The following is a 10,005-nucleotide window of genomic DNA, read 5'->3' as shown; positions in this document are numbered from 1 at the left end:
GAGGGGGGAGAGAGAGAGTATGTGTATAACGTGCTGGTAGTTTTTCAAATCGTTAACTGTATACTTTGATCTTAACTGAAATGCAAGTTTTCTTGAGCTAAGCAAAAAGTGTAACTATTTCAAACTATGTAATACAAGTTCCGTAGAAGCGGAATTACAGACTGTATCCCGAAATTAATGGTCATTCTTTACAATTTCTGTGAGCGCAAAATGCCGTAACGTGGGGTCGCCGTAACGCGGTGGACGCTTCTGTGTAACATTCTCTGTCTAAAATCTAAATAAGTTACTCTCTTTCCACTTTACTCTTTTTCTTGTTTCAGTCATTTCACTGCGACCATGCTGGAGCACCGCCTTTAGTCGAGCAAGTCGACCCCAGGACTTGTTCTTTGTAATCCTAGTACTTATTCTATCGGTCTCTTTTGCCGAACCGCTCAGTTACAGGGACATAAACACACCAGCATCGGTTGTCAAGCGATGTTGGGGGGACAAACACACACATTCATACACACACACATATATATATACATATATACGACGGCTTCTTTCAGTTTCCGTCTACCAAATCCACTCACAAGGCTTTGGTTGGCCCGAGGCTTTGGTCGGCCCGAGGCTATAGTAGAAGATACTTGCCCAAGGTGCCACGCAGTAGGACTGAACCCGGAACCATGTGGTTCGTAAGCAAGTTACTTACCACACAGCCACTACTGGTCATATTTTAGTGTGAAGTCATATTTTAGTGTCATCTTCTATATCTCTATATTATTTAATGACATATTAATCCAATCAAATTGCAGTGAAAAATATTTTTAAGACATCTAGTTTGACAGTGTCACTTTACCCAACAATATCGCTTCTTCTCACGTTACTATTATTTTTTTCATCGTGTTACAAACGTCACAACTGAATGTTTCCTGTTACCAATAAAATCTGAATCATCGCGTTTACGTAAGTATCCCATTCATAATTCAACATTGTGACCTAGTTATCGAGATCCGTGTCCATGAATTCGGAAGAAACACGAGGCCGGTAGAAGTTACGTAAAAGCTTTGTTGAAACACACACATCAGGTTTTGTTGTTTATTAATTGATCATTAATTAATGTTGAATACATCACCTTCACTTATTGTCGTGTTGGCTGCGTTTTCTCATTTCAGACACATTTAAATGTTTTCTTTTATTCTTCATCTGTTTCAGTCATAAGACAGCGGCCATGCTGCGGCACTGCGTTAAAGAACTTTCAGTCGAATGAATGAACCCAAGCACTTCTTGTTTTAAGCCTGGTACTTATTCTATCGTTTTCATTTGCCGAACAGCTGTACGCAGACGTAAACTAATCAATACCGGTTGTCGAGCGGTGGTGGGGACAAATACACACACACACACACACACACACACACACACACACACACACACATGACGGGCTTCTTTCAGTTTCTGTCTACAAACTCCACTCACAAGGCTTTGGTCGGTCCGAGGCTATACAAGAAGATAATTGCTCAAGATGCCATGCAGCAGGACTGAACTTGGAACCATCTATGTGGGAAGCAAGCTTCTTACAACACAGCTACGCCTGCACCACACATTAGTAGTTTTTTTTGTTTTTTTTGCCGGTTACCTAATTTCCATGACACATTAGTAACTGAGCGTGAAGGCGAGTGGCCCAGTGGTTAGGGTGTTGCTCTTACGATCTACTAATCGTGTGTTCGATTTCCTAACTATGCGGCGCGTTGTGTTCTTGAGCAAAATATTTCATTTCACGCTGCTCCAGTTCATTCAACTGTAAATAGGTAAACATGCGACGGACCAGCTTTCCAACAATTGGGAGGGGGATGCTGGTCTGCTCGCCTAGCCAGCTGGGTGGCGTCATTCGAAGGCTAAATCAATGCAAAGTGCATTGTGACCAGTAATGTATAACAACATTCGATATTCTGGTCGATCACGTGATCACGTGATATGTATATTTCAATACGTACATACGTACGTACGTACAGGTTTGGTAGTACAAACATGATAAATAAACTGAGAGCATAAGTACATATATTAATATTAGGCAGAAGTTACAAAGAGCCTGCTCCCTACCTACCAACCTACGCACCTAACCACCAACCTAGATAGCTAACTAGCTAGCTAGGTAAGGACACCAGCTGATATTCTCTTGTTAGGTGACAAAATTGTATTTGTTGACAATAAATCAATTCTGAGAAAACTTATGACCAGAGACCTTTCACTATGACCATCCCGTCTCTCTATGATTTATTACTAAATTTTCCAATATGTCTTTCCTTGATTATTGATATCCGTCTCAAATTTCGGCACAAGGCCAGAAATTTCGTGGCAGTAGGTAAGTCGATTACAACGACCCCAGTGTTCAACTGGTACTTATTTCATCGATCCCGAAAGGATGAAAGGTAAAGTCAACCGCAGCAGAATTTGAACTCAGAACATAAAGACGGACAAAGTGCCACTAAGTATTTTACTTGGCGTGCTAACTATTCTGCTAGCTGGCCCCTTTGTGTGGTAATTAAGACTGTATAGGAAGATAAAGACGACGAGATGATAGAATCATTTGCGAGTCGGACAAAATGATTCTGGGTTCAATTTCCGCCGACGTCGACTTTCTCTTCAACCTTCAGGATCGATAAAATAAGTACCAGCTGAACACTGAAGTCAGTGTAATCGACTTAGCACCTTCCCTTAAAATTACTGGCCTTGTGTTAAATTTTTAAACCATTGTATAGGGAGACAAAACGGAGAAATGCTATTTTCATTTAGATATGGAAGCCACCTTCAGTCTCCACAATAAATGCCATAATATTGTGTAGAGAAATTTTTCTTTGAAGAATAGCTATCCGTCGCAGGCGCTTCCATGGACATGTCCTCCGTCTCCTGCTAGATCATACTACCAGGGCTTTACTCCCATTTGATGAGAGTTGGAGGAGGCCACGTAGCAGGCTCCGCACCAGTTGGCTAGATGTGATTAAGAGGATCTCCAGAAACTCGGCGTCTCCTTGGAGAATGCAGGGAGGCTGGCGCGGGACCGCCAGCGATGGAGAGCGCGGGTGGATCTAGTCGGCTCTACGCACAATGACGCCTCTGGGACCACTATCCTGGGATGACTCCAGAGCATGAAGCAAGTAAAGCAAGAAGAATACACAAGCTCAGGCACTGCTGTGTGGTTAAGAAGCTCTTTGGAAACACGTGGTTTCAAGTTTAGTCTCATGGCTCGGCCCCTTGGCCAAGTGCTGTCTAGTATAGCATCGGGTTGACCAATACCTTTTCAGTTAATTTCATAGACGGAAACTGTGTGGAAGCCCGTTATATGCATACATTCATACATATACATGTGTGTATGTGTATGTGTGTGTTTGATTGATTGTATGTATCTATTATCTATACATATAAATATTGAGTGTGTGCTTTATGTTTGTCGGTTGATAACGGTGTTGGTTTGTTGACGTTCCGATAATTTAGCGATTCAGCAAGAGAGAACGAAACAGTAAGTACCACGCTTAAAACGTAAGTATTGTAGTCAATTTGTTCGATTAAAACCCTTCAAGGCGGTGCCCCAGTTTGACAGCACTTCAATGACTGAAACAAGTAAAAGTAATAGATAAAGGTAGGACAAAGTAAGGAATGTTGAGACTAGGCAAAATTATTCGCATTACTGACAATCCTTACAAAGGACAAAGAAAAACAGAAGACTCTGTCATTTTGATACATTGACGTGTGTTTGCTTCTGGGCTGTATGTTGTGTCCTTGAGCAAAGTAGTTTATTTAACGTTGCCCCAGTTCACGCAGTTCCAGTCTAGTACCCCTATCTTTGTAAATAAATTACATACCAAATGTAAATTTATATGTAACAATAATATTCAATTTATTTATAATGTTTTATAAAGTTAAGTATTATATGAACTTCTTATAAGTAAAATACATCTTTGAAGAAAAAAAAAACGTATTTACCTTTTATCTATAGACAAAAGTAACGAAAATAAGACTAACTCTAAACTAAGATTGGTATCATTTTCATTAAAAGTACTTATATATATATATATATATATATATATATATATATATCATTAAAAGTACTTATATATCAATTTAGAAGAATTCTTTTTTTTTTTTTTAATCAACTTCCGTCCCACTGCGTGGCACCTTCAACAAATATCTTCCTCGATAGCCTCTGGCCGACCAAAGCCTCGTGATTGGATTTGGCAGACGGAAACTGAAAGAAGTTCGTTTTGTGTGTGTGCGCGCGTGCGTGTTTTTATACCTGTGTTCGTTCCTTATCACCGCTTGACAATCAGTGTTAAGTCTGTTTATGCCCCCGTAAATTAGCGGCTCGGCAAAAAGTGACCGATACAGTAAGTATCAGGCTGAAAAATAAGAAGCACTGGTGTCGGTTGATTCGCCTAAAAGTTCTTCAAGGCGGTGCCCCCGAATGGCCGCAGTCTAATGACTGAAACAAGTGAAAGATAAAAGATAAAAGATACATTACTGAATCTTTAAGAAAAGTCATGTTTTATCTGGAATACATTATAGCAGGGGTCCCCAGCCACCGGACCGAAAACCGCTAGTACCGGGCTGCACGGAAAGAACAAGCTTTTAAATTTATTTCCATTTTATTAACTATCGCTATTTGCAAGGTATTTGTGCATTATTCTCTTTTACTCTTTTACTTGTTGCAGTCATTTGACTGCGGCCATGCTGGAGCACTGCCTTTAGTCGAACACATCGACCCCAGGACTTATTCTTTGTAAGCCTAGTACTTATTTTATCGGTCTCTTTTGCCGAACCGCTAGGTTACAGGGAAGTAAACACACCAACATCGGTTGTCAAGCGATGGTGAGGGGACAAACACAGACACACAAACATATGCACACACATACACACGCAGACACACACACACACACACACACACACACACATATATATATATATATATATATATATATATATATATATATATGTATATATATATATATATATATATATATATATATACACGACGGGCTTCTTTCAGTTTCCGTCTACCAAATCCACTCTCAAGGCTTTGGTCGGCCCGAAGCTATAGTAGAAGATACTTGCCCAAGGTATCACACAGTGGGACTGAACTCGGAACCATGCGGTTGGGAAGCAAGCTTCTTACCACAAAGCTACGCCTGTATTATGTATGTAATGATTAAATTATACGCTATGCATTTCGTTGTGTTTTGTTATGCTTATAATCCCTTGGGCCGTGGAAAATTGTTTTGCATGAAACCAGTCCATGATCAAAAAAAGGTGGGCGAGTACTGCTTTATAGTTCGTAATATATAGACAGTACCCGTAATATATAGACAGTACATAAAACTTATATAAGATAAACGAGGAAGTCTGGATATTTGTGCCATGAATAGCAAAGAGATATCTATTAAAATAAGAGAATACATTATAAAATGTGTTTGGTAGAATTAACGTCTTGGTTTATATGATATTGGGCGCAATATGTTTTTTACTGGCCGTGCCCCTTGAAACATATAACAGAATAACATAGAATTCAATATATGAGGTAGAATGGTACCTCAAAAAGTTTCATGCAATGAGTCATAAAATGTTGTACGAAATATCAAGACAAAAACTATATGAACCATTCAGATTATTAAAAAAATAGCTTTTTCTTCATAAATGAGGATCTAATATTTGTAGGAATACTAACACTCTTTTTTATTATAAGCAATTTGTAATGTTAAAATAGTATTATTACACACGCGCGCACGTACGCACGCACGCACTCACACAGGCACATACACACAAGCACATATACATACAGTGAGAGAGAGATTAGATAGATAGATAGATACATACATACATACATACATACATACATACATACATAGAGGCAATGTAAAGGAAATGAATAAAAAAGAGATAAAGATATACATATCAAAGTGAAATCTATATACTTTTCCAAGCCCGGAGGTGGCAATGTTTCTTTTAGATAAATGAATATAAAATAAGATAAACGCATTCATCTCACCAGAAGGTAATTCCCGAAGGGAAATTTGCTAGAAGTAGATTCATTTGTATATTTGAGGGTGACATACTTAAATCGAAGCTCGTGAGTCTAATACTTAATAGAGAAACGTACTGTTGAGAGAACAGATATTAGGATTGCTGCAATAGAGAAGACATGAGTGTTTATACTGTAAATGTATCTTCTGTTTATATTGACTACGGAAACAGCGAAATTTTTGGTGAGACTCCAGTTCAACTTAACAATGTTTTTAGTAAACAAAAATTAATGATTTCTGTGGTGTGTGCGGAAATGTTGATTTATACAGTTTAGGAACATCCTGGCAACATTTAAAAGAACATTTAAACTAGAGGGAGGATTCTACACTATAATATCCCGTTCCCTATTTTTGGATTTATGATTAATATTATTCTATATAAAGGCGGTGTGCTTGCAGAGTCATTAGCAGGTCAGGAAAAATGCTTAGCGGCATTTCGTCCGTCTTTAAGCTCTTAGTTCAAATTCCGCCGACATCTTGGGTGTGGATAAAATAAGTACCAGTTGAGCACTGGGGGTTGATGTAATCGATCTGCCCCTTCCCAAGAAATTACAGGCATTGTGCTAAGATTTGAAATCAATCTTACTCTCTATTAAATATTTTCTATCTTTGAAGCCTCTTTCAGCTATCAAGTTTAAGTAATGTTGAGTAGACCATTAAAGAACTTCTTATCAGAAGATTAACTGGATATGTGCTTACTGATGTTGTTAACTTAGAAAGACTTGTGGGGATGGTTGGAATCTTTATGATTATACTGCTATTTAACGAGTGTTCAAATTTAGACGTACATTTAAGACATTAAATATGCATAGATTCGCATCCCCTGTGCTCTTTAGATAAACATTTTTCAAGATGGCCGTGAACATTTTCCTCATAACATTCGGTGTATGATTAGTCATACCTCACAAATTAAGTAGTCCATCTTCATGTCAAATACTGAACTTTTATGGAATGGAAGTTCTTCGTAGAAAGACTAAGCTGTACAATCCTATTAACTCAAAATTTTTAACTTTATCATAGTATCCCATTACTACTTCAGACAAAACCTATTCATTGTGTGTCTACTCAAAATGAAATATTGAAAAACACGAAAGATTTTCATGCGTACATAATCATATTCACTTCTAAATCACTGACGGAATTAAATCCTCTAAACTAAATAATTCTAAAGTTTCTGAAGAAGGTATTTCGTTATAAACAGGTAGAAATGTATAAATTTTTAAATATGAGTATTAACTATATTATGAAAGATAACCTAAATAAATCATAATGTCACAACAATTACTCGCCTTATATTAGAAATATTGGAATGTAAAATAAAATGTACTCACTATACTTGTTTTTGACTGGGCTACATAAAATTAATATTAAAACTATCTTTAATTCTCACTTCTGCAAGTAAAAGACAACGGAATAATATCTTATTCGCACTTCCTTAACATAGCGAAAACAAAAATTGCTATATTACATATTTTACTGCTGAGTACAGCAGCAACAAATTATCTATAAGAAATATCTTCAAAATAGAATACAGTTGTACTATCAATATGAAAAGCTTGGTTATTTCTTGTGTAGCCGAAACATATGTCCTAATCCTTTTATGCAGAAATAAAATCCCGAAGCAATTATTTGTGATGCAAAGTCAGTTCCACAGACCCTAGCACAAATATTGTCAGTATAGTTTAAAACAAGTTGAACCAGTAATATTTCAATCATATTTCTTTGCTCAAGAAAATACAAAAAAAGAATGTAAAGTCGTCTTACTATGTTCGGGTATTGAGAGCTGTAGTTCTGCATTCGATGTCAAATGAAAGATTTTGTAGGCGATGCAGAAATGTTTGCCAATGGTGATTGAATTGTTTGGTAAAAGACATTTTATTTCATAATTTAAGCATTTGTTAAATATGGACAGTGAGAGTCTTTAGAATTTTTCTGGGTGGACTTATAAATAAGATCGATGGTGAGTAAAACTGTAAACTAACGGGTTTAAAACACATTCTACTGTGTAAAGAAAAGAACATAATTAGAGCCTTTCAAACGGAGTTGTACTGCAAGTAGGGTGGTTATATGGTTGTATTACATTACAATAGACTCTTTTGTAACTTATGTTTAGTGTGTAGTTAAGAACTGGATGTTGTGGTTTCCATAATACTTTAAATTAAAAATGAGAAATCTGCCAGGTTTTATGAAAGCCAACGATCATTAACTAAATATCTAGTTTTATACAAATCGACACCAACATAAACAGAAAAAACTTCGCATAGAAATTCACTGTAAATACGTAGAGAAGAAAAAGGACGCACTAAACAAAGAAACAACCCAAACTTACCTATTAGTTAAACAAAAAAAAACTGGCTTTTTTCGGCGATAATGATAATGATGGTAAATACTCTTGAAGTGGAAATTATATTCAGCTACTGATATTTAATGAGAACTGGCGCAACATCTGCAAACGCAGCCTGTTTTGTATTTTGATGAATGCACTTGTGCTGGGGAAGCTGGTGCGAAGACATATGATGGGGATTCAATAATGTCTTCACATTTAGATTTGATCTTCAAACTCAATTAAAAACACCAGACAATTACGATCGTCTCAAGCTTAATCTTCGATCTCTGTCAGAAAAATTCATACATGAATATATAACATTTTTCGTGTTCTTGAGAAGGTCATGTCACATTTTTAGTCGCCTTGCCTGAAAAATGAATACAATTTAGTGCAGAAACGTATTTCGACGTTGTACTCAGCCTTTCAAAGTCTACGTGAATTATTTTACGCTACAATCAAAATACTTTTTATAAGCTTTCAACATTCATTCACTGTGGAGTTTCAATACATTAGTGAGGAGCAATGGATTTTATAACTGGCTAAAGACAGGGTCAACATTCTTGTTTTAGATTAATATTTTGATTAAAACTAATGCAGACGTGGCTGTATAGTAAAAAGCTTGCTTCCCAACTACATTATTCCAGGTTCAGTCTGACTGCATGGCACCTTGCGCAAGTGTCTTCTATAATAGTACCTTCTACATAGGCATATATATATGTGTGTGTGTATGTGTGTGTGTGTGTGTGTGTGTGTGTGTGTGTATTTACACACACACACACACACACACACACACATGCATGGATATATACATATATGTGCCTGCGTCTCTGAGTGTGTGTTTGCCCCCACCACCACCACCCGATAACTGATGTTGGTTCGTTTACATCCCCGTAACTTAGTGGTTCGGCAAAAGAGGCCGATAGAATTAGTAGTTGACTTTTAAAAATAAGTACTGGAAGCGAGTTATTCGACTAAACCCTCTAATGTTGTGTCTCTTTCATATTAATTTCATTTTCCTCCTATCTAAAAGGAAGTTTAAAAATTGAACCATTCTACAAACAGCAGGAAAGGAGAAGGAGCACGAAAGGGGAGATAATATAATAATACATTAAATGATTGCTATGATTTCTCCTGTTTCATCTGGCGATTTTTTAAAGTAATTACCTTCAGAACTCGTGGCTAGAAACCCGAATAAGCAACCAGTCTTTCTCTGTTATAGTAAATGTATTTTAATCTAATATGTCCTTACTCGATATTAAGTTCATTATTGAAATTGTTGTTACTTGCTTCGCTTGTTTTTAATCATATTTTTTTCTTTAATCCTATCCTCCAAACATTCATACGTAGAAATCTGAGGGAGTGACCATCATTTGGTTCAAAATCAAATTACATATAAATATATATGTGTATGTATATATATATATATATATATATATATATATATATATATATATATATCGTTTTGTAACGTCCTGTACCCATATATATATATATATATATATATATATATATATATATATATATATATATATATATATATATATATGCATATATATGTCAGTATGCACATATATGTATGTATATATGCCGAAATATATTTTTTATTTATATTAACATATGATTGAACGC

The sequence above is a fragment of the Octopus bimaculoides genome, chromosome 5 (genome assembly GCF_046866305.1).
Source record: "Octopus bimaculoides isolate indiv1 chromosome 5, ASM4686630v1, whole genome shotgun sequence".
NCBI lineage: Eukaryota > Metazoa > Mollusca > Cephalopoda > Octopoda > Octopodidae > Octopus > Octopus bimaculoides.
The sequence above is the reverse complement of the archived record's forward strand: the minus strand, read 5'-3'. Positions refer to the sequence as shown.